Source organism: Pleurodeles waltl, chromosome 5 (assembly GCF_031143425.1).
Source record: "Pleurodeles waltl isolate 20211129_DDA chromosome 5, aPleWal1.hap1.20221129, whole genome shotgun sequence".
Lineage (NCBI taxonomy): Eukaryota > Metazoa > Chordata > Amphibia > Caudata > Salamandridae > Pleurodeles > Pleurodeles waltl.
In genome coordinates, this window is record NC_090444.1 from 592082214 (window position 1) to 592102997 (window position 20784).

At 46.1% G+C, this 20784-nt stretch overlaps 15 non-coding genes across 15 annotated transcripts; 8 read left to right on the plus strand and 7 right to left on the minus strand.

Annotated features, from left to right (window-relative positions):
• The first annotated feature begins 197 nt into the window (after positions 1 to 197).
• On the plus strand, positions 198 to 304 carry LOC138297755 (U6 spliceosomal RNA). The gene has a single exon (XR_011204296.1). It is a non-coding gene; the product is annotated as a U6 spliceosomal RNA (small nuclear RNA).
• Positions 305 to 2086: 1782 nt separating this feature from the next.
• On the minus strand, positions 2087 to 2159 carry TRNAH-AUG (transfer RNA histidin (anticodon AUG)). Its single transcript has one exon. It is a non-coding gene; the product is annotated as a tRNA-His (tRNA).
• A 779-nt stretch (positions 2160 to 2938) lies between these two features.
• On the plus strand, positions 2939 to 3045 carry LOC138297859 (U6 spliceosomal RNA). The gene has a single exon (XR_011204397.1). It is a non-coding gene; the product is annotated as a U6 spliceosomal RNA (small nuclear RNA).
• Positions 3046 to 4827: 1782 nt separating this feature from the next.
• TRNAH-AUG (transfer RNA histidin (anticodon AUG)) lies at positions 4828 to 4900 on the minus strand. The gene has a single exon. It is a non-coding gene; the product is annotated as a tRNA-His (tRNA).
• A 779-nt stretch (positions 4901 to 5679) lies between these two features.
• On the plus strand, positions 5680 to 5786 carry LOC138297756 (U6 spliceosomal RNA). The gene has a single exon (XR_011204297.1). It is a non-coding gene; the product is annotated as a U6 spliceosomal RNA (small nuclear RNA).
• A 1782-nt stretch (positions 5787 to 7568) lies between these two features.
• Positions 7569 to 7641, minus strand: TRNAH-AUG (transfer RNA histidin (anticodon AUG)). Its single transcript has one exon. It is a non-coding gene; the product is annotated as a tRNA-His (tRNA).
• Positions 7642 to 8420: 779 nt separating this feature from the next.
• LOC138297758 (U6 spliceosomal RNA) lies at positions 8421 to 8527 on the plus strand. Its single transcript, XR_011204299.1, has one exon. It is a non-coding gene; the product is annotated as a U6 spliceosomal RNA (small nuclear RNA).
• Positions 8528 to 10309: 1782 nt separating this feature from the next.
• Positions 10310 to 10382, minus strand: TRNAH-AUG (transfer RNA histidin (anticodon AUG)). The gene has a single exon. It is a non-coding gene; the product is annotated as a tRNA-His (tRNA).
• A 779-nt stretch (positions 10383 to 11161) lies between these two features.
• On the plus strand, positions 11162 to 11268 carry LOC138297759 (U6 spliceosomal RNA). Its single transcript, XR_011204300.1, has one exon. It is a non-coding gene; the product is annotated as a U6 spliceosomal RNA (small nuclear RNA).
• A 1782-nt stretch (positions 11269 to 13050) lies between these two features.
• On the minus strand, positions 13051 to 13123 carry TRNAH-AUG (transfer RNA histidin (anticodon AUG)). The gene has a single exon. It is a non-coding gene; the product is annotated as a tRNA-His (tRNA).
• Positions 13124 to 13902: 779 nt separating this feature from the next.
• On the plus strand, positions 13903 to 14009 carry LOC138297894 (U6 spliceosomal RNA). Its single transcript, XR_011204431.1, has one exon. It is a non-coding gene; the product is annotated as a U6 spliceosomal RNA (small nuclear RNA).
• Positions 14010 to 15791: 1782 nt separating this feature from the next.
• TRNAH-AUG (transfer RNA histidin (anticodon AUG)) lies at positions 15792 to 15864 on the minus strand. Its single transcript has one exon. It is a non-coding gene; the product is annotated as a tRNA-His (tRNA).
• Positions 15865 to 16643: 779 nt separating this feature from the next.
• Positions 16644 to 16750, plus strand: LOC138297760 (U6 spliceosomal RNA). Its single transcript, XR_011204301.1, has one exon. It is a non-coding gene; the product is annotated as a U6 spliceosomal RNA (small nuclear RNA).
• Positions 16751 to 18534: 1784 nt separating this feature from the next.
• On the minus strand, positions 18535 to 18607 carry TRNAH-AUG (transfer RNA histidin (anticodon AUG)). The gene has a single exon. It is a non-coding gene; the product is annotated as a tRNA-His (tRNA).
• Positions 18608 to 19386: 779 nt separating this feature from the next.
• Positions 19387 to 19493, plus strand: LOC138297871 (U6 spliceosomal RNA). Its single transcript, XR_011204408.1, has one exon. It is a non-coding gene; the product is annotated as a U6 spliceosomal RNA (small nuclear RNA).
• Positions 19494 to 20784: the final 1291 nt, after the last annotated feature.

Here is a 20784-nt window from a genome sequence, read left to right on the forward strand (position 1 = left end):
GAAGATGCTTACAATGTGTGAAGATTTGGACCACAAATATAGGGAATAGAAGTGGATTGTTAGGCCTCATGCCTTATTGCCATGTGTCTCAGAATTGAATGCTTACTGGACCATCCAATCAGCGCTTTCAGGCCACCCTACGTCTGAAGACTGCAGATTCAGGGAGTGTATATACATTGAAGGCTCACCCATGAAGTGTGCTTGCTTCGGCGGCACATATACTAAAATTGGAACGATACAGAGAAGATTAGCATGGCCCCTGCGCAAGGATGACACGCAAATTCGTGAAGCGTTCCATATTTTTAACAGCTTTCGAGAGAGAAAGGTCCTTTGTTTGCAAGTCTTCTAGTAATAATAAAGCAACTTCCAGTGCCTTCCTTCCCATTTGTATTTTTGAATTGGCCGCCCCTCAACATTCTTAAGGTGTTAACCGCTCCTGCAGGCCAATGCCAGTGCCCAGCTGCATTTAGCAAGGAAGACTTCAGCACTTCAGTGACCTTTCTTTCTATTTTCCAGCCTCCCTGTCATTATCCTTTACCCCGTCCCCCAACTCTATACTGTTGCCAGTGACGCATTGCTTTGTGGGAAGCTGGGCAGAGCAGAGAGAAGGGCAGGGCCTATGCAAATGAGGGCCTCTGGGCCATATGGGGACCCCCTTTTCAGCAGGACTGCTAAAGTAAGCCTTGCCACCAGATTGCTTGGTGAAGCTGGAAATACCAGGCCAGGTGAGGCACTGGGTTCTATCGGTCCATTGAGGACCCATTGGGCCGGCCTCCCTCAGTTTCTGAGGTCCAAGAAATGTTCACCCTGCACCCTTTTAGAGAGGTTTTGGCCGATCGTGGCCGATCGGGGATGGGAGGGGCAGAAGGCAGAAAGAGCACAATGCTCTTGAAGCTGCTCTAATCCACCTCTCTCCCCGCCTTGGGTTCCATCTGGGTGTGTCAGGTGTTTGCCCATGGATAACAAGGAACTGGCTCAGTGCATTATGATTCTCACAAAATTAAAAGGGCCATCTATCCAGTGCTAACTCAAACACACTACACACTCTGGCACACATCTGTGTTAACAACCTTTATACCTTGTTTGAAGGATCAAGGACCCCTGTTGAAATCCCAGACCCGCGCACCCCTTGAGGGTGAACGCTTGGCTGTTTCAAAATTCAGTTTTACTGGGGGGTTATGATGGACTTTTCAAGACCCACGTCTGGGCAACATTTGAAATCATTCCCCCCATTTCTCTCAGAAATGCCTATGGTTCGGGGAGTAGTTGCTCCACAATCTTTCTCTTCCACCAATCAGTAGTATTTCCTTGAGAGCTGTTTACCATATTGAATCTTTGGAGGTAAATGTTCCTTTCATCTGCAAGCAGGCTCTTTTTAAGAATGTTTGCCATCATAGGCAGTGTAACTTTTCGCCCCCTACCTAGGCATTCTAATTCTCTTCCACCAAATCAAAGACATTGCCTCATTGTGCATATAATTGTGTGCCCGCCGTCCCCTGCTTTGTTATTGAGGCTGCCATCAATCGAATGACATCTGCCTGTGCCCAAGAGTAGTATTACTGATGAGCATTAAACTGCAGCCTACTGATAAAAAAATCACAATAGATGAAAAAGTGCAAGGTCTACATAGGGTTCAAACCTGCAGTCTTCAGATCCAAAAGAAGGCATGTTATCTCTTTCACCAGGAGCCTTTTCACATGGGGCTTCTTTCTATAATTTTCAAGAGAGTTCTAAAAGGTGGGTGTCTTGAACAGTTGTTCCTAAAAATCCTGCACAACCAATTTTTTAGACCCCTGCGACCCGCATCTTGACCCTTGAAGTAAAACTATTTTCACTCCAGAAAACAAATGTTGTGAAGTTTTCCTCCCTTGTTCAAAAAGCTTAGGCTTGGGAAACATTCAAAGGTCAGGCTCATAGAATCCAGGACAATCATTAAACTTTCTACTAGCCACAGTTGCTATCACAGCCTCCTTACCACAGAACGATTGTTGGATACATCCCGCACCGGAATGTTAATCCTACAAGAAGACTGAGATAATTAAGAACTCAAGTGCAATTACATGAAAAAAGGGACCGGCAACCCTTCCGAGCCAGATAGGAGTCGAACCTACAATCTTCTGATCCATAGTCAGAAGCGTTATCCATTGCGCCACTGGCCCCATATAAAAGCACTTTCCCCCTTCTCCTTCAGAGAGTGCTAGAGAATGCGCGCCCTCGCGTGTGTGTGTGTCTGTGTTTTAAAACGTCATTCTATCACAATATGTAACCACATTTACAACGCACACTGAAGCTGCAAGTGAACTTACCTGCCCCCCTGAAATTACGTTCTGTCAGGTTTTCGTAACTTACACCAAGGACCCTAGGAGAGAAAAGGACACAAGTGCCAGACCAAGCAGACCCAGCAGCAAAGAAACATTTTGAATAAGCATTAGTTTCTTACAGAGTCTGGTTCAACATCATCGTTTCCAGAGCTGTAAGGGGCTGAGCCTGAGGATTCCTTAGTAAGCAGGCCAGTACAACACTAAAGCGTTTATTATTCAAATACAGGTGAAAATTAAGACACCTTTTCATATGCTCTCTCTGCCCTGGAACCCACCACAACACCATCCCACTCCCACAAGCCATCACCTAGCCTACTGTGCAGCTGACTCACCTTTTCCATCAACGTTCCCCAGGAAGTGTGATGTCACAATGCTCTTTGCCTGTAGTCTGGACCATGAGCCTTTGCAACCTGGCGTAATGAAGATGCTTACAATGTGTGAAGATTTGGACCACAAATATAGGGAATAGAAGTGGATTGTTAGGCCTCATGCCTTATTGCCATGTGTCTCAGAATTGAATGCTTACTGGACCATCCAATCAGCGCTTTCAGGCCACCCTACGTCTGAAGACTGCAGATTCAGGGAGTGTATATACATTGAAGGCTCACCCATGAAGTGTGCTTGCTTCGCCGGCACATATACTAAAATTGGAACGATACAGAGAAGATTAGCATGGCCCCTGCGCAAGGATGACACGCAAATTCGTGAAGCGTTCCATATTTTTAACAGCTTTCGAGAGAGAAAGGTCCTTTGTTTGCAAGTCTTCTAGTAATAATAAAGCAACTTCCAGTGCCTTCCTTCCCATTTGTATTTTTGAATTGGCCGCCCCTCAACATTCTTAAGGTGTTAACCGCTCCTGCAGGCCAATGCCAGTGCCCAGCTGCATTTAGCAAGGAAGACTTCAGCACTTCAGTGACCTTTCTTTCTATTTTCCAGCCTCCCTGTCATTATCCTTTACCCCGTCCCCCAACTCTATACTGTTGCCAGTGACGCATTGCTTTGTGGGAAGCTGGGCAGAGCAGAGAGAAGGGCAGGGCCTATGCAAATGAGGGCCTCTGGGCCATATGGGGACCCCCTTTTCAGCAGGACTGCTAAAGTAAGCCTTGCCACCAGATTGCTTGGTGAAGCTGGAAATACCAGGCCAGGTGAGGCACTGGGTTCTATCGGTCCATTGAGGACCCATTGGGCCGGCCTCCCTCAGTTTCTGAGGTCCAAGAAATGTTCACCCTGCACCCTTTTAGAGAGGTTTTGGCCGATCGTGGCCGATCGGGGATGAGAGGGGCAGAAGGCAGAAAGAGCACAATGCTCTTGAAGCTGCTCTAATCCACCTCTCTCCCCGCCTTGGGTTCCATCTGGGTGTGTCAGGTGTTGGCCCATGGATAACAAGGAACTGGCTCAGTGCATTATGATTCTCACAAAATTAAAAGGGCCATCTATCAAGTGCTAACTCAAACACACTACACACTCTGGCACACATCTGTGTTAACAACCTTTATACCTTGTTTGAAGGATCAAGGACCCCTGTTGAAATCCCAGACCCGCGCACCCCTTGAGGGTGAACGCTTGGCTGTTTCAAAATTCAGTTTTACTGGGGGGTTATGATGGACTTTTCAAGACCCACGTCTGGGCAACATTTGAAATCATTCCCCCCATTTCTCTCAGAAATGCCTATGGTTCGGGGAGTAGTTGCTCCACAATCTTTCTCTTCCACCAATCAGTAGTATTTCCTTGAGAGCTGTTTACTATATTGAATCTTTGGAGGTAAATGTTCCTTTCATCTGCAAGCAGGCTCTTTTTAAGAATGTTTGCCATCATAGGCAGTGTAACTTTTCGCCCCCTACCTAGGCATTCTAATTCTCTTCCACCAAATCAAAGACATTGCCTCATTGTGCATATAATTGTGTGCCCGCCGTCCCCTGCTTTGTTATTGAGGCTGCCATCAATCGAATGACATCTGCCTGTGCCCAAGAGTAGTATTACTGATGAGCATTAAACTGCAGCCTACTGATTAAAAAATCACAATAGATGAAAAAGTGCAAGGTCTACATAGGGTTCAAACCTGCAGTCTTCAGATCCAAAAGAAGGCATGTTATCTCTTTCACCAGGAGCCTTTTCACATGGGGCTTCTTTCTATAATTTTCAAGAGAGTTCTAAAAGGTGGGTGTCTTGAACAGTTGTTCCTAAAAATCCTGCACAACCAATTTTTTAGACCCCTGCGACCCGCATCTTGACCCTTGAAGTAAAACTATTTTCACTCCAGAAAACAAATGTTGTGAAGTTTTCCTCCCTTGTTCAAAAAGCTTAGGCTTGGGAAACATTCAAAGGTCAGGCTCATAGAATCCAGGACAATCATTAAACTTTCTACTAGCCACAGTTGCTATCACAGCCTCCTTACCACGGAACGATTGTTGGATACATCCCGCACCGGAATGTTAATCCTACAAGAAGACTGAGATAATTAAGAACTCAAGTGCAATTACATGAAAAAAGGGACCGGCAACCCTTCCGAGCCAGATAGGAGTCGAACCTACAATCTTCTGATCCATAGTCAGAAGCGTTATCCATTGCGCCACTGGCCCCATATAAGAGCACTTTCCCCCTTCTCCTTCAGGGAGTGCTAGAGAATGCGCGCCCTCGCGTGTGTGTGTGTCTGTGTTTTAAAACGTCATTCTATCACAATATGTAACCACATTTACAACGCACACTGAAGCTGCAAGTGAACTTACCTGCCCCCCTGAAATTACGTTCTGTCAGGTTTTCGTAACTTACACCAAGGACCCTAGGAGAGAAAAGGACACAAGTGCCAGACCAAGCAGACCCAGCAGCAAAGAAACATTTTGAATAAGCATTAGTTTCTTACAGAGTCTGGTTCAACATCATCGTTTCCAGAGCTGTAAGGGGCTGAGCCTGAGGATTCCTTAGTAAGCAGGCCAGTACAACACTAAAGCGTTTATTATTCAAATACAGGTGAAAATTAAGACACCTTTTCATATGCTCTCTCTGCCCTGGAACCCACCACAACACCATCCCACTCCCACAAGCCATCACCTAGCCTACTGTGCAGCTGACTCACCTTTTCCATCAACGTTCCCCAGGAAGTGTGATGTCACAATGCTCTTTGCCTGTAGTCTGGACCATGAGCCTTTGCAACCTGGCGTAATGAAGATGCTTACAATGTGTGAAGATTTGGACCACAAATATAGGGAATAGAAGTGGATTGTTAGGCCTCATGCCTTATTGCCATGTGTCTCAGAATTGAATGCTTACTGGACCATCCAATCAGCGCTTTCAGGCCACCCTACGTCTGAAGACTGCAGATTCAGGGAGTGTATATACATTGAAGGCTCACCCATGAAGTGTGCTTGCTTCGGCGGCACATATACTAAAATTGGAACGATACAGAGAAGATTAGCATGGCCCCTGCGCAAGGATGACACGCAAATTCGTGAAGCGTTCCATATTTTTAACAGCTTTCGAGAGAGAAAGGTCCTTTGTTTGCAAGTCTTCTAGTAATAATAAAGCAACTTCCAGTGCCTTCCTTCCCATTTGTATTTTTGAATTGGCCGCCCCTCAACATTCTTAAGGTGTTAACCGCTCCTGCAGGCCAATGCCAGTGCCCAGCTGCATTTAGCAAGGAAGACTTCAGCACTTCAGTGACCTTTCTTTCTATTTTCCAGCCTCCCTGTCATTATCCTTTACCCCGTCCCCCAACTCTATACTGTTGCCAGTGACGCATTGCTTTGTGGGAAGCTGGGCAGAGCAGAGAGAAGGGCAGGGCCTATGCAAATGAGGGCCTCTGGGCCATATGGGGACCCCCTTTTCAGCAGGACTGCTAAAGTAAGCCTTGCCACCAGATTGCTTGGTGAAGCTGGAAATACCAGGCCAGGTGAGGCACTGGGTTCTATCGGTCCATTGAGGACCCATTGGGCCGGCCTCCCTCAGTTTCTGAGGTCCAAGAAATGTTCACCCTGCACCCTTTTAGAGAGGTTTTGGCCGATCGTGGCCGATCGGGGATGGGAGGGGCAGAAGGCAGAAAGAGCACAATGCTCTTGAAGCTGCTCTAATCCACCTCTCTCCCCGCCTTGGGTTCCATCTGGGTGTGTCAGGTGTTTGCCCATGGATAACAAGGAACTGGCTCAGTGCATTATGATTCTCACAAAATTAAAAGGGCCATCTATCAAGTGCTAACTCAAACACACTACACACTCTGGCACACATCTGTGTTAACAACCTTTATACCTTGTTTGAAGGATCAAGGACCCCTGTTGAAATCCCAGACCCGCGCACCCCTTGAGGGTGAACGCTTGGCTGTTTCAAAATTCAGTTTTACTGGGGGGTTATGATGGACTTTTCAAGACCCACGTCTGGGCAACATTTGAAATCATTCCCCCCATTTCTCTCAGAAATGCCTATGGTTCGGGGAGTAGTTGCTCCACAATCTTTCTCTTCCACCAATCAGTAGTATTTCCTTGAGAGCTGTTTACTATATTGAATCTTTGGAGGTAAATGTTCCTTTCATCTGCAAGCAGGCTCTTTTTAAGAATGTTTGCCATCATAGGCAGTGTAACTTTTCGCCCCCTACCTAGGCATTCTAATTCTCTTCCACCAAATCAAAGACATTGCCTCATTGTGCATATAATTGTGTGCCCGCCGTCCCCTGCTTTGTGATTGAGGCTGCCATCAATCGAATGACATCTGCCTGTGCCCAAGAGTAGTATTACTGATGAGCATTAAACTGCAGCCTACTGATTAAAAAATCACAATAGATGAAAAAGTGCAAGGTCTACATAGGGTTCAAACCTGCAGTCTTCAGATCCAAAAGAAGGCATGTTATCTCTTTCACCAGGAGCCTTTTCACATGGGGCTTATTTCTATAATTTTCAAGAGAGTTCTAAAAGGTGGGTGTCTTGAACAGTTGTTCCTAAAAATCCTGCACAACCAATTTTTTAGACCCCTGCGACCCGCATCTTGACCCTTGAAGTAAAACTATTTTCACTCCAGAAAACAAATGTTGTGAAGTTTTCCTCCCTTGTTCAAAAAGCTTAGGCTTGGGAAACATTCAAAGGTCAGGCTCATAGAATCCAGGACAATCATTAAACTTTCTACTAGCCACAGTTGCTATCACAGCCTCCTTACCACGGAACGATTGTTGGATACATCCCGCACCGGAATGTTAATCCTACAAGAAGACTGAGATAATTAAGAACTCAAGTGCAATTACATGAAAAAAGGGACCGGCAACCCTTCCGAGCCAGATAGGAGTCGAACCTACAATCTTCTGATTCATAGTCAGAAGCGTTATCCATTGCGCCACTGGCCCCATATAAGAGCACTTTCCCCCTTCTCCTTCAGAGAGTGCTAGAGAATGCGCGCCCTCGCGTGTGTGTGTGTCTGTGTTTTAAAACGTCATTCTATCACAATATGTAACCACATTTACAACGCACACTGAAGCTGCAAGTGAACTTACCTGCCCCCCTGAAATTACGTTCTGTCAGGTTTTCGTAACTTACACCAAGGACCCTAGGAGAGAAAAGGACACAAGTGCCAGACCAAGCAGACCCAGCAGCAAAGAAACATTTTGAATAAGCATTAGTTTCTTACAGAGTCTGGTTCAACATCATCGTTTCCAGAGCTGTAAGGGGCTGAGCCTGAGGATTCCTTAGTAAGCAGGCCAGTACAACACTAAAGCGTTTATTATTCAAATACAGGTGAAAATTAAGACACCTTTTCATATGCTCTCTCTGCCCTGGAACCCACCACAACACCATCCCACTCCCACAAGCCATCACCTAGCCTACTGTGCAGCTGACTCACCTTTTCCATCAACGTTCCCCAGGAAGTGTGATGTCACAATGCTCTTTGCCTGTAGTCTGGACCATGAGCCTTTGCAACCTGGCGTAATGAAGATGCTTACAATGTGTGAAGATTTGGACCACAAATATAGGGAATAGAAGTGGATTGTTAGGCCTCATGCCTTATTGCCATGTGTCTCAGAATTGAATGCTTACTGGACCATCCAATCAGCGCTTTCAGGCCACCCTACGTCTGAAGACTGCAGATTCAGGGAGTGTATATACATTGAAGGCTCACCCATGAAGTGTGCTTGCTTCGGCGGCACATATACTAAAATTGGAACGATACAGAGAAGATTAGCATGGCCCCTGCGCAAGGATGACACGCAAATTCGTGAAGCGTTCCATATTTTTAACAGCTTTCGAGAGAGAAAGGTCCTTTGTTTGCAAGTCTTCTAGTAATAATAAAGCAACTTCCAGTGCCTTCCTTCCCATTTGTATTTTTGAATTGGCCGCCCCTCAACATTCTTAAGGTGTTAACCGCTCCTGCAGGCCAATGCCAGTGCCCAGCTGCATTTAGCAAGGAAGACTTCAGCACTTCAGTGACCTTTCTTTCTATTTTCCAGCCTCCCTGTCATTATCCTTTACCCCGTCCCCCAACTCTATACTGTTGCCAGTGACGCATTGCTTTGTGGGAAGCTGGGCAGAGCAGAGAGAAGGGCAGGGCCTATGCAAATGAGGGCCTCTGGGCCATATGGGGACCCCCTTTTCAGCAGGACTGCTAAAGTAAGCCTTGCCACCAGATTGCTTGGTGAAGCTGGAAATACCAGGCCAGGTGAGGCACTGGGTTCTATCGGTCCATTGAGGACCCATTGGGCCGGCCTCCCTCAGTTTCTGAGGTCCAAGAAATGTTCACCCTGCACCCTTTTAGAGAGGTTTTGGCCGATCGTGGCCGATCGGGGATGAGAGGGGCAGAAGGCAGAAAGAGCACAATGCTCTTGAAGCTGCTCTAATCCACCTCTCTCCCCGCCTTGGGTTCCATCTGGGTGTGTCAGGTGTTGGCCCATGGATAACAAGGAACTGGCTCAGTGCATTATGATTCTCACAAAATTAAAAGGGCCATCTATCAAGTGCTAACTCAAACACACTACACACTCTGGCACACATCTGTGTTAACAACCTTTATACCTTGTTTGAAGGATCAAGGACCCCTGTTGAAATCCCAGACCCGCGCACCCCTTGAGGGTGAACGCTTGGCTGTTTCAAAATTCAGTTTTACTGGGGGGTTATGATGGACTTTTCAAGACCCACGTCTGGGCAACATTTGAAATCATTCCCCCCATTTCTCTCAGAAATGCCTGTGGTTCGGGGAGTAGTTGCTCCACAATCTTTCTCTTCCACCAATCAGTAGTATTTCCTTGAGAGCTGTTTACTATATTGAATCTTTGGAGGTAAATGTTCCTTTCATCTGCAAGCAGGCTCTTTTTAAGAATGTTTGCCATCATAGGCAGTGTAACTTTTCGCCCCCTACCTAGGCATTCTAATTCTCTTCCACCAAATCAAAGACATTGCCTCATTGTGCATATAATTGTGTGCCCGCCGTCCCCTGCTTTGTTATTGAGGCTGCCATCAATCGAATGACATCTGCCTGTGCCCAAGAGTAGTATTACTGATGAGCATTAAACTGCAGCCTACTGATTAAAAAATCACAATAGATGAAAAAGTGCAAGGTCTACATAGGGTTCAAACCTGCAGTCTTCAGATCCAAAAGAAGGCATGTTATCTCTTTCACCAGGAGCCTTTTCACATGGGGCTTATTTCTATAATTTTCAAGAGAGTTCTAAAAGGTGGGTGTCTTGAACAGTTGTTCCTAAAAATCCTGCACAACCAATTTTTTAGACCCCTGCGACCCGCATCTTGACCCTTGAAGTAAAACTATTTTCACTCCAGAAAACAAATGTTGTGAAGTTTTCCTCCCTTGTTCAAAAAGCTTAGGCTTGGGAAACATTCAAAGGTCAGGCTCATAGAATCCAGGACAATCATTAAACTTTCTACTAGCCACAGTTGCTATCACAGCCTCCTTACCACAGAACGATTGTTGGATACATCCCGCACCGGAATGTTAATCCTACAAGAAGACTGAGATAATTAAGAACTCAAGTGCAATTACATGAAAAAAGGGACCGGCAACCCTTCCGAGCCAGATAGGAGTCGAACCTACAATCTTCTGATCCATAGTCAGAAGCGTTATCCATTGCGCCACTGGCCCCATATAAGAGCACTTTCCCCCTTCTCCTTCAGAGAGTGCTAGAGAATGCGCGCCCTCGCGTGTGTGTGTGTCTGTGTTTTAAAACGTCATTCTATCACAATATGTAACCACATTTACAACGCACACTGAAGCTGCAAGTGAACTTACCTGCCCCCCTGAAATTACGTTCTGTCAGGTTTTCGTAACTTACACCAAGGACCCTAGGAGAGAAAAGGACACAAGTGCCAGACCAAGCAGACCCAGCAGCAAAGAAACATTTTGAATAAGCATTAGTTTCTTACAGAGTCTGGTTCAACATCATCGTTTCCAGAGCTGTAAGGGGCTGAGCCTGAGGATTCCTTAGTAAGCAGGCCAGTACAACACTAAAGCATTTATTATTCAAATACAGGTGAAAATTAAGACACCTTTTCATATGCTCTCTCTGCCCTGGAACCCACCACAACACCATCCCACTCCCACAAGCCATCACCTAGCCTACTGTGCAGCTGACTCACCTTTTCCATCAACGTTCCCCAGGAAGTGTGATGTCACAATGCTCTTTGCCTGTAGTCTGGACCATGAGCCTTTGCAACCTGGCGTAATGAAGATGCTTACAATGTGTGAAGATTTGGACCACAAATATAGGGAATAGAAGTGGATTGTTAGGCCTCATGCCTTATTGCCATGTGTCTCAGAATTGAATGCTTACTGGACCATCCAATCAGCGCTTTCAGGCCACCCTACGTCTGAAGACTGCAGATTCAGGGAGTGTATATACATTGAAGGCTCACCCATGAAGTGTGCTTGCTTCGGCGGCACATATACTAAAATTGGAACGATACAGAGAAGATTAGCATGGCCCCTGCGCAAGGATGACACGCAAATTCGTGAAGCGTTCCATATTTTTAACAGCTTTCGAGAGAGAAAGGTCCTTTGTTTGCAAGTCTTCTAGTAATAATAAAGCAACTTCCAGTGCCTTCCTTCCCATTTGTATTTTTGAATTGGCCGCCCCTCAACATTCTTAAGGTGTTAACCGCTCCTGCAGGCCAATGCCAGTGCCCAGCTGCATTTAGCAAGGAAGACTTCAGCACTTCAGTGACCTTTCTTTCTATTTTCCAGCCTCCCTGTCATTATCCTTTACCCCGTCCCCCAACTCTATACTGTTGCCAGTGACGCATTGCTTTGTGGGAAGCTGGGCAGAGCAGAGAGAAGGGCAGGGCCTATGCAAATGAGGGCCTCTGGGCCATATGGGGACCCCCTTTTCAGCAGGACTGCTAAAGTAAGCCTTGCCACCAGATTGCTTGGTGAAGCTGGAAATACCAGGCCAGGTGAGGCACTGGGTTCTATCGGTCCATTGAGGACCCATTGGGCCGGCCTCCCTCAGTTTCTGAGGTCCAAGAAATGTTCACCCTGCACCCTTTTAGAGAGGTTTTGGCCGATCGTGGCCGATCGGGGATGGGAGGGGCAGAAGGCAGAAAGAGCACAATGCTCTTGAAGCTGCTCTAATCCACCTCTCTCCCCGCCTTGGGTTCCATCTGGGTGTGTCAGGTGTTTGCCCATGGATAACAAGGAACTGGCTCAGTGCATTATGATTCTCACAAAATTAAAAGGGCCATCTATCAAGTGCTAACTCAAACACACTACACACTCTGGCACACATCTGTGTTAACAACCTTTATACCTTGTTTGAAGGATCAAGGACCCCTGTTGAAATCCCAGACCCGCGCACCCCTTGAGGGTGAACGCTTGGCTGTTTCAAAATTCAGTTTTACTGGGGGATTATGATGGACTTTTCAAGACCCACGTCTGGGCAACATTTGAAATCATTCCCCCCATTTCTCTCAGAAATGCCTATGGTTCGGGGAGTAGTTGCTCCACAATCTTTCTCTTCCACCAATCAGTAGTATTTCCTTGAGAGCTGTTTACTATATTGAATCTTTGGAGGTAAATGTTCCTTTCATCTGCAAGCAGGCTCTTTTTAAGAATGTTTGCCATCATAGGCAGTGTAACTTTTCGCCCCCTACTTAGGCATTCTAATTCTCTTCCACCAAATCAAAGACATTGCCTCATTGTGCATATAATTGTGTGCCCGCCGTCCCCTGCTTTGTTATTGAGGCTGCCATCAATCGAATGACATCTGCCTGTGCCCAAGAGTAGTATTACTGATGAGCATTAAACTGCAGCCTACTGATAAAAAAATCACAATAGATGAAAAAGTGCAAGGTCTACATAGGGTTCAAACCTGCAGTCTTCAGATCCAAAAGAAGGCATGTTATCTCTTTCACCAGGAGCCTTTTCACATGGGGCTTCTTTCTATAATTTTCAAGAGAGTTCTAAAAGGTGGGTGTCTTGAACAGTTGTTCCTAAAAATCCTGCACAACCAATTTTTTAGACCCCTGCGACCCGCATCTTGACCCTTGAAGTAAAACTATTTTCACTCCAGAAAACAAATGTTGTGAAGTTTTCCTCCCTTGTTCAAAAAGCTTAGGCTTGGGAAACATTCAAAGGTCAGGCTCATAGAATCCAGGACAATCATTAAACTTTCTACTAGCCACAGTTGCTATCACAGCCTCCTTACCACAGAACGATTGTTGGATACATCCCGCACCGGAATGTTAATCCTACAAGAAGACTGAGATAATTAAGAACTCAAGTGCAATTACATGAAAAAAGGGACCGGCAACCCTTCCGAGCCAGATAGGAGTCGAACCTACAATCTTCAGATCCATAGTCAGAAGCGTTATCCATTGCGCCACTGGCCCCATATAAAAGCACTTTCCCCCTTCTCCTTCAGAGAGTGCTAGAGAATGCGCGCCCTCGCGTGTGTGTGTGTCTGTGTTTTAAAACGTCATTCTATCACAATATGTAACCACATTTACAACGCACACTGAAGCTGCAAGTGAACTTACCTGCCCCCCTGAAATTACGTTCTGTCAGGTTTTCGTAACTTACACCAAGGACCCTAGGAGAGAAAAGGACACAAGTGCCAGACCAAGCAGACCCAGCAGCAAAGAAACATTTTGAATAAGCATTAGTTTCTTACAGAGTCTGGTTCAACATCATCGTTTCCAGAGCTGTAAGGGGCTGAGCCTGAGGATTCCTTAGTAAGCAGGCCAGTACAACACTAAAGCGTTTATTATTCAAATACAGGTGAAAATTAAGACACCTTTTCATATGCTCTCTCTGCCCTGGAACCCACCACAACACCATCCCACTCCCACAAGCCATCACCTAGCCTACTGTGCAGCTGACTCACCTTTTCCATCAACGTTCCCCAGGAAGTGTGATGTCACAATGCTCTTTGCCTGTAGTCTGGACCATGAGCCTTTGCAACCTGGCGTAATGAAGATGCTTACAATGTGTGAAGATTTGGACCACAAATATAGGGAATAGAAGTGGATTGTTAGGCCTCATGCCTTATTGCCATGTGTCTCAGAATTGAATGCTTACTGGACCATCCAATCAGCGCTTTCAGGCCACCCTACGTCTGAAGACTGCAGATTCAGGGAGTGTATATACATTGAAGGCTCACCCATGAAGTGTGCTTGCTTCGGCGGCACATATACTAAAATTGGAACGATACAGAGAAGATTAGCATGGCCCCTGCGCAAGGATGACACTCAAATTCGTGAGCCGTTCCATATTTTTAACAGCTTTCGAGAGAGAAAGGTCCTTTGTTTGCAAGTCTTCTAGTAATAATAAAGCAACTTCCAGTGCCTTCCTTCCCATTTGTATTTTTGAATTGGCCGCCCCTCAACATTCTTAAGGTGTTAACCGCTCCTGCAGGCCAATGCCAGTGCCCAGCTGCATTTAGCAAGGAAGACTTCAGCACTTCAGTGACCTTTCTTTCTATTTTCCAGCCTCCCTGTCATTATCCTTTACCCCGTCCCCCAACTCTATACTGTTGCCAGTGACGCATTGCTTTGTGGGAAGCTGGGCAGAGCAGAGAGAAGGGCAGGGCCTATGCAAATGAGGGCCTCTGGGCCATATGGGGACCCCCTTTTCAGCAGGACTGCTAAAGTAAGCCTTGCCACCAGATTGCTTGGTGAAGCTGGAAATACCAGGCCAGGTGAGGCACTGGGTTCTATCGGTCCATTGAGGACCCATTGGGCCGGCCTCCCTCAGTTTCTGAGGTCCAAGAAATGTTCACCCTGCACCCTTTTAGAGAGGTTTTGGCCGATCGTGGCCGATCGGGGATGAGAGGGGCAGAAGGCAGAAAGAGCACAATGCTCTTGAAGCTGCTCTAATCCACCTCTCTCCCCGCCTTGGGTTCCATCTGGGTGTGTCAGGTGTTGGCCCATGGATAACAAGGAACTGGCTCAGTGCATTATGATTCTCACAAAATTAAAAGGGCCATCTATCAAGTGCTAACTCAAACACACTACACACTCTGGCACACATATGTGTTAACAACCTTTATACCTTGTTTGAAGGATCAAGGACCCCTGTTGAAATCCCAGACCCGCGCACCCCTTGAGGGTGAACGCTTGGCTGTTTCAAAATTCAGTTTTACTGGGAGGTTATGATGGACTTTTCAAGACCCACGTCTGGGCAACATTTGAAATCATTCCCCCCATTTCTCTCAGAAATGCCTATGGTTCGGGGAGTAGTTGCTCCACAATCTTTCTCTTCCACCAATCAGTAGTATTTCCTTGAGAGCTGTTTACTATATTGAATCTTTGGAGGTAAATGTTCCTTTCATCTGCAAGCAGGCTCTTTTTAAGAATGTTTGCCATCATAGGCAGTGTAACTTTTCGCCCCCTACCTAGGCATTCTAATTCTCTTCCACCAAATCAAAGACATTGCCTCATTGTGCATATAATTGTGTGCCCGCCGTCCCCTGCTTTGTTATTGAGGCTGCCATCAATCGAATGACATCTGCCTGTGCCCAAGAGTAGTATTACTGATGAGCATTAAACTGCAGCCTACTGATTAAAAAATCACAATAGATGAAAAAGTGCAAGGTCTACATAGGGTTCAAACCTGCAGTCTTCAGATCCAAAAGAAGGCATGTTATCTCTTTCACCAGGAGCCTTTTCACATGGGGCTTCTTTCTATAATTTTCAAGAGAGTTCTAAAAGGTGGGTGTCTTGAACAGTTGTTCCTAAAAATCCTGCACAACCAATTTTTTAGACCCCTGCGACCCGCATCTTGACCCTTGAAGTAAAACTATTTTCACTCCAGAAAACAAATGTTGTGAAGTTTTCCTCCCTTGTTCAAAAAGCTTAGGCTTGGGAAACATTCAAAGGTCAGGCTCATAGAATCCAGGACAATCATTAAACTTTCTACTAGCCACAGTTGCTATCACAGCCTCCTTACCACAGAACGATTGTTGGATACATCCCGCACCGGAATGTTAATCCTACAAGAAGACTGAGATAATTAAGAACTCAAGTGCAATTACATGAAAAAAGGGACCGGCAACCCTTCCGAGCCAGATAGGAGTCGAACCTACAATCTTCTGATCCATAGTCAGAAGCGTTATCCATTGCGCCACTGGCCCCATATAAGAGCACTTTCCCCCTTCTCCTTCAGAGAGTGCTAGAGAATGCGCGCCCTCGCGTGTGTGTGTGTCTGTGTTTTAAAACGTCATTCTATCACAATATGTAACCACATTTACAACGCACACTGAAGCTGCAAGTGAACTTACCTGCCCCCCTGAAATTACGTTCTGTCAGGTTTTCGTAACTTACACCAAGGACCCTAGGAGAGAAAAGGACACAAGTGCCAGACCAAGCAGACCCAGCAGCAAAGAAACATTTTGAATAAGCATTAGTTTCTTACAGAGTCTGGTTCAACATCATCGTTTCCAGAGCTGTAAGGGGCTGAGCCTGAGGATTCCTTAGTAAGCAGGCCAGTACAACACTAAAACGTTTATTATTCAAATACAGGTGAAAATTAAGACACCTTTTCATATGCTCTCTCTGCCCTGGAACCCACCACAACCCCATCCCACTCCCACAAGCCATCACCTAGCCTACTGTGCAGCTGACTCACCTTTTCCATCAACGTTCCCCAGGAAGTGTGATGTCACAATGCTCTTTGCCTGTAGTCTGGACCATGAGCCTTTGCAACCTGGCGTAATGAAGATGCTTACAATGTGTGAAGATTTGGATCACAAATATAGGGAATAGAAGTGGATTGTTAGGCCTCATGCCTTATTGCCATGTGTCTCAGAATTGAATGCTTACTGGACCATCCAATCAGCGCTTTCAGGCCACCCTACGTCTGAAGACTGCAGATTCAGGGAGTGTATATACATTGAAGGCTCACCCATGAAGTGTGCTTGCTTCGGCGGCACATATACTAAAATTGGAACGATACAGAGAAGATTAGCATGGCCCCTGCGCAAGGATGACACGCAAATTCGTGAAGCGTTCCATATTTTTAAAAGCTTTCGAGAGAGAAAGGTCCTTTGTTTGCAAGTCTTCTAGTAATAATAAAGCAACTTCCAGTGCCTTCCTTCCCATTTGTATTTTTGAATTGGCCGCCCCTCAACATTCTTAAGGTGTTAACCGCTCCTGCAGGCCAATGCCAGTGCCCAGCTGCATTTAGCAAGGAAGACTTCAGCACTTCAGTGACCTTTCTTTCTATTTTCCAGCCTCCCTGTCATTATCCTTTACCCCGTCCCCCAACTCTATACTGTTGCCAGTGACGCATTGCTTTGTGGGAAGCTGGGCAGAGCAGAGAGAAGGGCAGGGCCTATGCAAATGAGGGCCTCTGGGCCATATGGGGACCCCCTTTTCAGCAGGACTGCTAAAGTAAGCCTTGCCACCAGATTGCTTGGTGAAGCTGGAAATATACCAGGCCAGGTGAGGCACTGGGTTCTATCGGTCCATTGAGGACCCATTGGGCCGGCCTCCCTCAGTTTCTGAGGTCCAAGAAATGTTCACCCTGCACCCTTTTAGAGAGGTTTTGGCCGATCGTGGCCGATCGGGGATGGGAGGGGCAGAAGGCAGAAAGAGCACAATGCTCTTGAAGCTGCTCTAATCCACCTCTCTCCCCGCCTTGGGTTCCATCTGGGTGTGTCAGGTGTTTGCCCATGGATAACAAGGAACTGGCTCAGTGCATTATGATTCTCACAAAATTAAAAGGGCCATCTATCAAGTGCTAACTCAAACACACTACACACTCTGGCACACATCTGTGTTAACAACCTTTATACCTTGTTTGAAGGATCAAGGACCCCTGTTGAAATCCCAGACCCGCGCACCCCTTGAGGGTGAACGCTTGGCTGTTTCAAAATTCAGTTTTACTGGGGGGTTATGATGGACTTTTCAAGACCCACGTCTGGGCAACATTTGAAATCATTCCCCCCATTTCTCTCAGAAATGCCTATGGTTCGGGGAGTAGTTGCTCCACAATCTTTCTCTTCCACCAATCAGTAGTATTTCCTTGAGAGCTGTTTACTATATTGAATCTTTGGAGGTAAATGTTCCTTTCATCTGCAAGCAGGCTCTTTTTAAGAATGTTTGCCATCATAGGCAGTGTAACTTTTCGCCCCCTACCTAGGCATTCTAATTCTCTTCCACCAAATCAAAGACATTGCCTCATTGTGCATATAATTGTGTGCCCGCCGTCCCCTGCTTTGTTATTGAGGCTGCCATCAATCGAATGACATCTGCCTGTGCCCAAGAGTAGTATTACTGATGAGCATTAAACTGCAGCCTACTGATAAAAAAATCACAATAGATGAAAAAGTGCAAGGTCTACATAGGGTTCAAACCTGCAGTCTTCAGATCCAAAAGAAGGCATGTTATCTCTTTCACCAGGAGCCTTTTCACATGGGGCTTCTTTCTATAATTTTCAAGAGAGTTCTAAAAGGTGGGTGTCTTGAACAGTTGTTCCTAAAAATCCTGCACAACCAATTTTTTAGACCCCTGCGACCCGCATCTTGACCCTTGAAGTAAAACTATTTTCACTCCAGAAAACAAATGTTGTGAAGTTTTCCTCCCTTGTTCAAAAAGCTTAGGCTTGGGAAACATTCAAAGGTCAGGCTCATAGAATCCAGGACAATCATTAAACTTTCTACTAGCCACAGTTGCTATCACAGCCTCCTTACCACAGAACGATTGTTGGATACATCCCGCACCGGAATGTTAATCCTACAAGAAGACTGAGATAATTAAGAACTCAAGTGCAATTACATGAAAAAAGGGACCGGCAACCCTTCCGAGCCAGATAGGAGTCGAACCTACAATCTTCAGATCCATAGTCAGAAGCGTTATCCATTGCGCCACTGGCCCCATATAAAAGCACTTTCCCCCTTCTCCTTCAGAGAGTGCTAGAGAATGCGCGCCCTCGCGTGTGTGTGTGTCTGTGTTTTAAAACGTCATTCTATCACAATATGTAACCACATTTACAACGCACACTGAAGCTGCAAGTGAACTTACCTGCCCCCCTGAAATTACGTTCTGTCAGGTTTTCGTAACTTACACCAAGGACCCTAGGAGAGAAAAGGACACAAGTGCCAGACCAAGCAGACCCAGCAGCAAAGAAACATTTTGAATAAGCATTAGTTTCTTACAGAGTCTGGTTCAACATCATCGTTTCCAGAGCTGTAAGGGGCTGAGCCTGAGGATTCCTTAGTAAGCAGGCCAGTACAACACTAAAGCGTTTATTATTCAAATACAGGTGAAAATTAAGACACCTTTTCATATGCTCTCTCTGCCCTGGAACCCACCACAACACCATCCCACTCCCACAAGCCATCACCTAGCCTACTGTGCAGCTGACTCACCTTTTCCATCAACGTTCCCCAGGAAGTGTGATGTCACAATGCTCTTTGCCTGTAGTCTGGACCATGAGCCTTTGCAACCTGGCGTAATGAAGATGCTTACAATGTGTGAAGATTTGGACCACAAATATAGGGAATAGAAGTGGATTGTTAGGCCTCATGCCTTATTGCCATGTGTCTCAGAATTGAATGCTTACTGGACCATCCAATCAGCGCTTTCAGGCCACCCTACGTCTGAAGACTGCAGATTCAGGGAGTGTATATACATTGAAGGCTCACCCATGAAGTGTGCTTGCTTCGGCGGCACATATACTAAAATTGGAACGATACAGAGAAGATTAGCATGGCCCCTGCGCAAGGATGACACTCAAATTCGTGAAGCGTTCCATATTTTTAACAGCTTTCGAGAGAGAAAGGTCCTTTGTTTGCAAGTCTTCTAGTAATAATAAAGCAACTTCCAGTGCCTTCCTTCCCATTTGTATTTTTGAATTGGCCGCCCCTCAACATTCTTAAGGTGTTAACCGCTCCTGCAGGCCAATGCCAGTGCCCAGCTGCATTTAGCAAGGAAGACTTCAGCACTTCAGTGACCTTTCTTTCTATTTTCCAGCCTCCCTGTCATTATCCTTTACCCCGTCCCCCAACTCTATACTGTTGCCAGTGACGCATTGCTTTGTGGGAAGCTGGGCAGAGCAGAGAGAAGGGCAGGGCCTATGCAAATGAGGGCCTCTGGGCCATATGGGGACCCCCTTTTCAGCAGGACTGCTAAAGTAAGCCTTGCCACCAGATTGCTTGGTGAAGCTGGAAATACCAGGCCAGGTGAGGCACTGGGTTCTATCGGTCCATTGAGGACCCATTGGGCCGGCCTCCCTCAGTTTCTGAGGTCCAAGAAATGTTCACCCTGCACCCTTTTAGAGAGGTTTTGGCCGATCGTGGCCGATCGGGGATGAGAGGGGCAGAAGGCAGAAAGAGCACAATGCTCTTGAAGCTGCTCTAATCCACCTCTCTCCCCGCCTTGGGTTCCATCTGGGTGTGTCAGGTGTTGGCCCATGGATAACAAGGAACTGGCTCAGTGCATTATGATTCTCACAAAATTAAAAGGGCCATCTATCAAGTGCTAACTCAAACACACTACACACTCTGGCACACATATGTGTTAACAACCTTTATACCTTGTTTGAAGGATCAAGGACCCCTGTTGAAATCCCAGACCCGCGCACCCCTTGAGGGTGAACGCTTGGCTGTTTCAAAATTCAGTTTTACTGGGGGGTTATGATGGACTTTTCAAGACCCACGTCTGGGCAACATTTGAAATCATTCCCCCCATTTCTCTCAGAAATGCCTATGGTTCGGGGAGTAGTTGCTCCACAATCTTTCTCTTCCACCAATCAGTAGTATTTCCTTGAGAGCTGTTTACTATATTGAATCTTTGGAGGTAAATGTTCCTTTCATCTGCAAGCAGGCTCTTTTTAAGAATGTTTGCCATCATAGGCAGTGTAACTTTTCGCCCCCTACCTAGGCATTCTAATTCTCTTCCACCAAATCAAAGACATTGCCTCATTGTGCATATAATTGTGTGCCCGCCGTCCCCTGCTTTGTTATTGAGGCTGCCATCAATCGAATGACATCTGCCTGTGCCCAAGAGTAGTATTACTGATGAGCATTAAACTGCAGCCTACTGATTAAAAA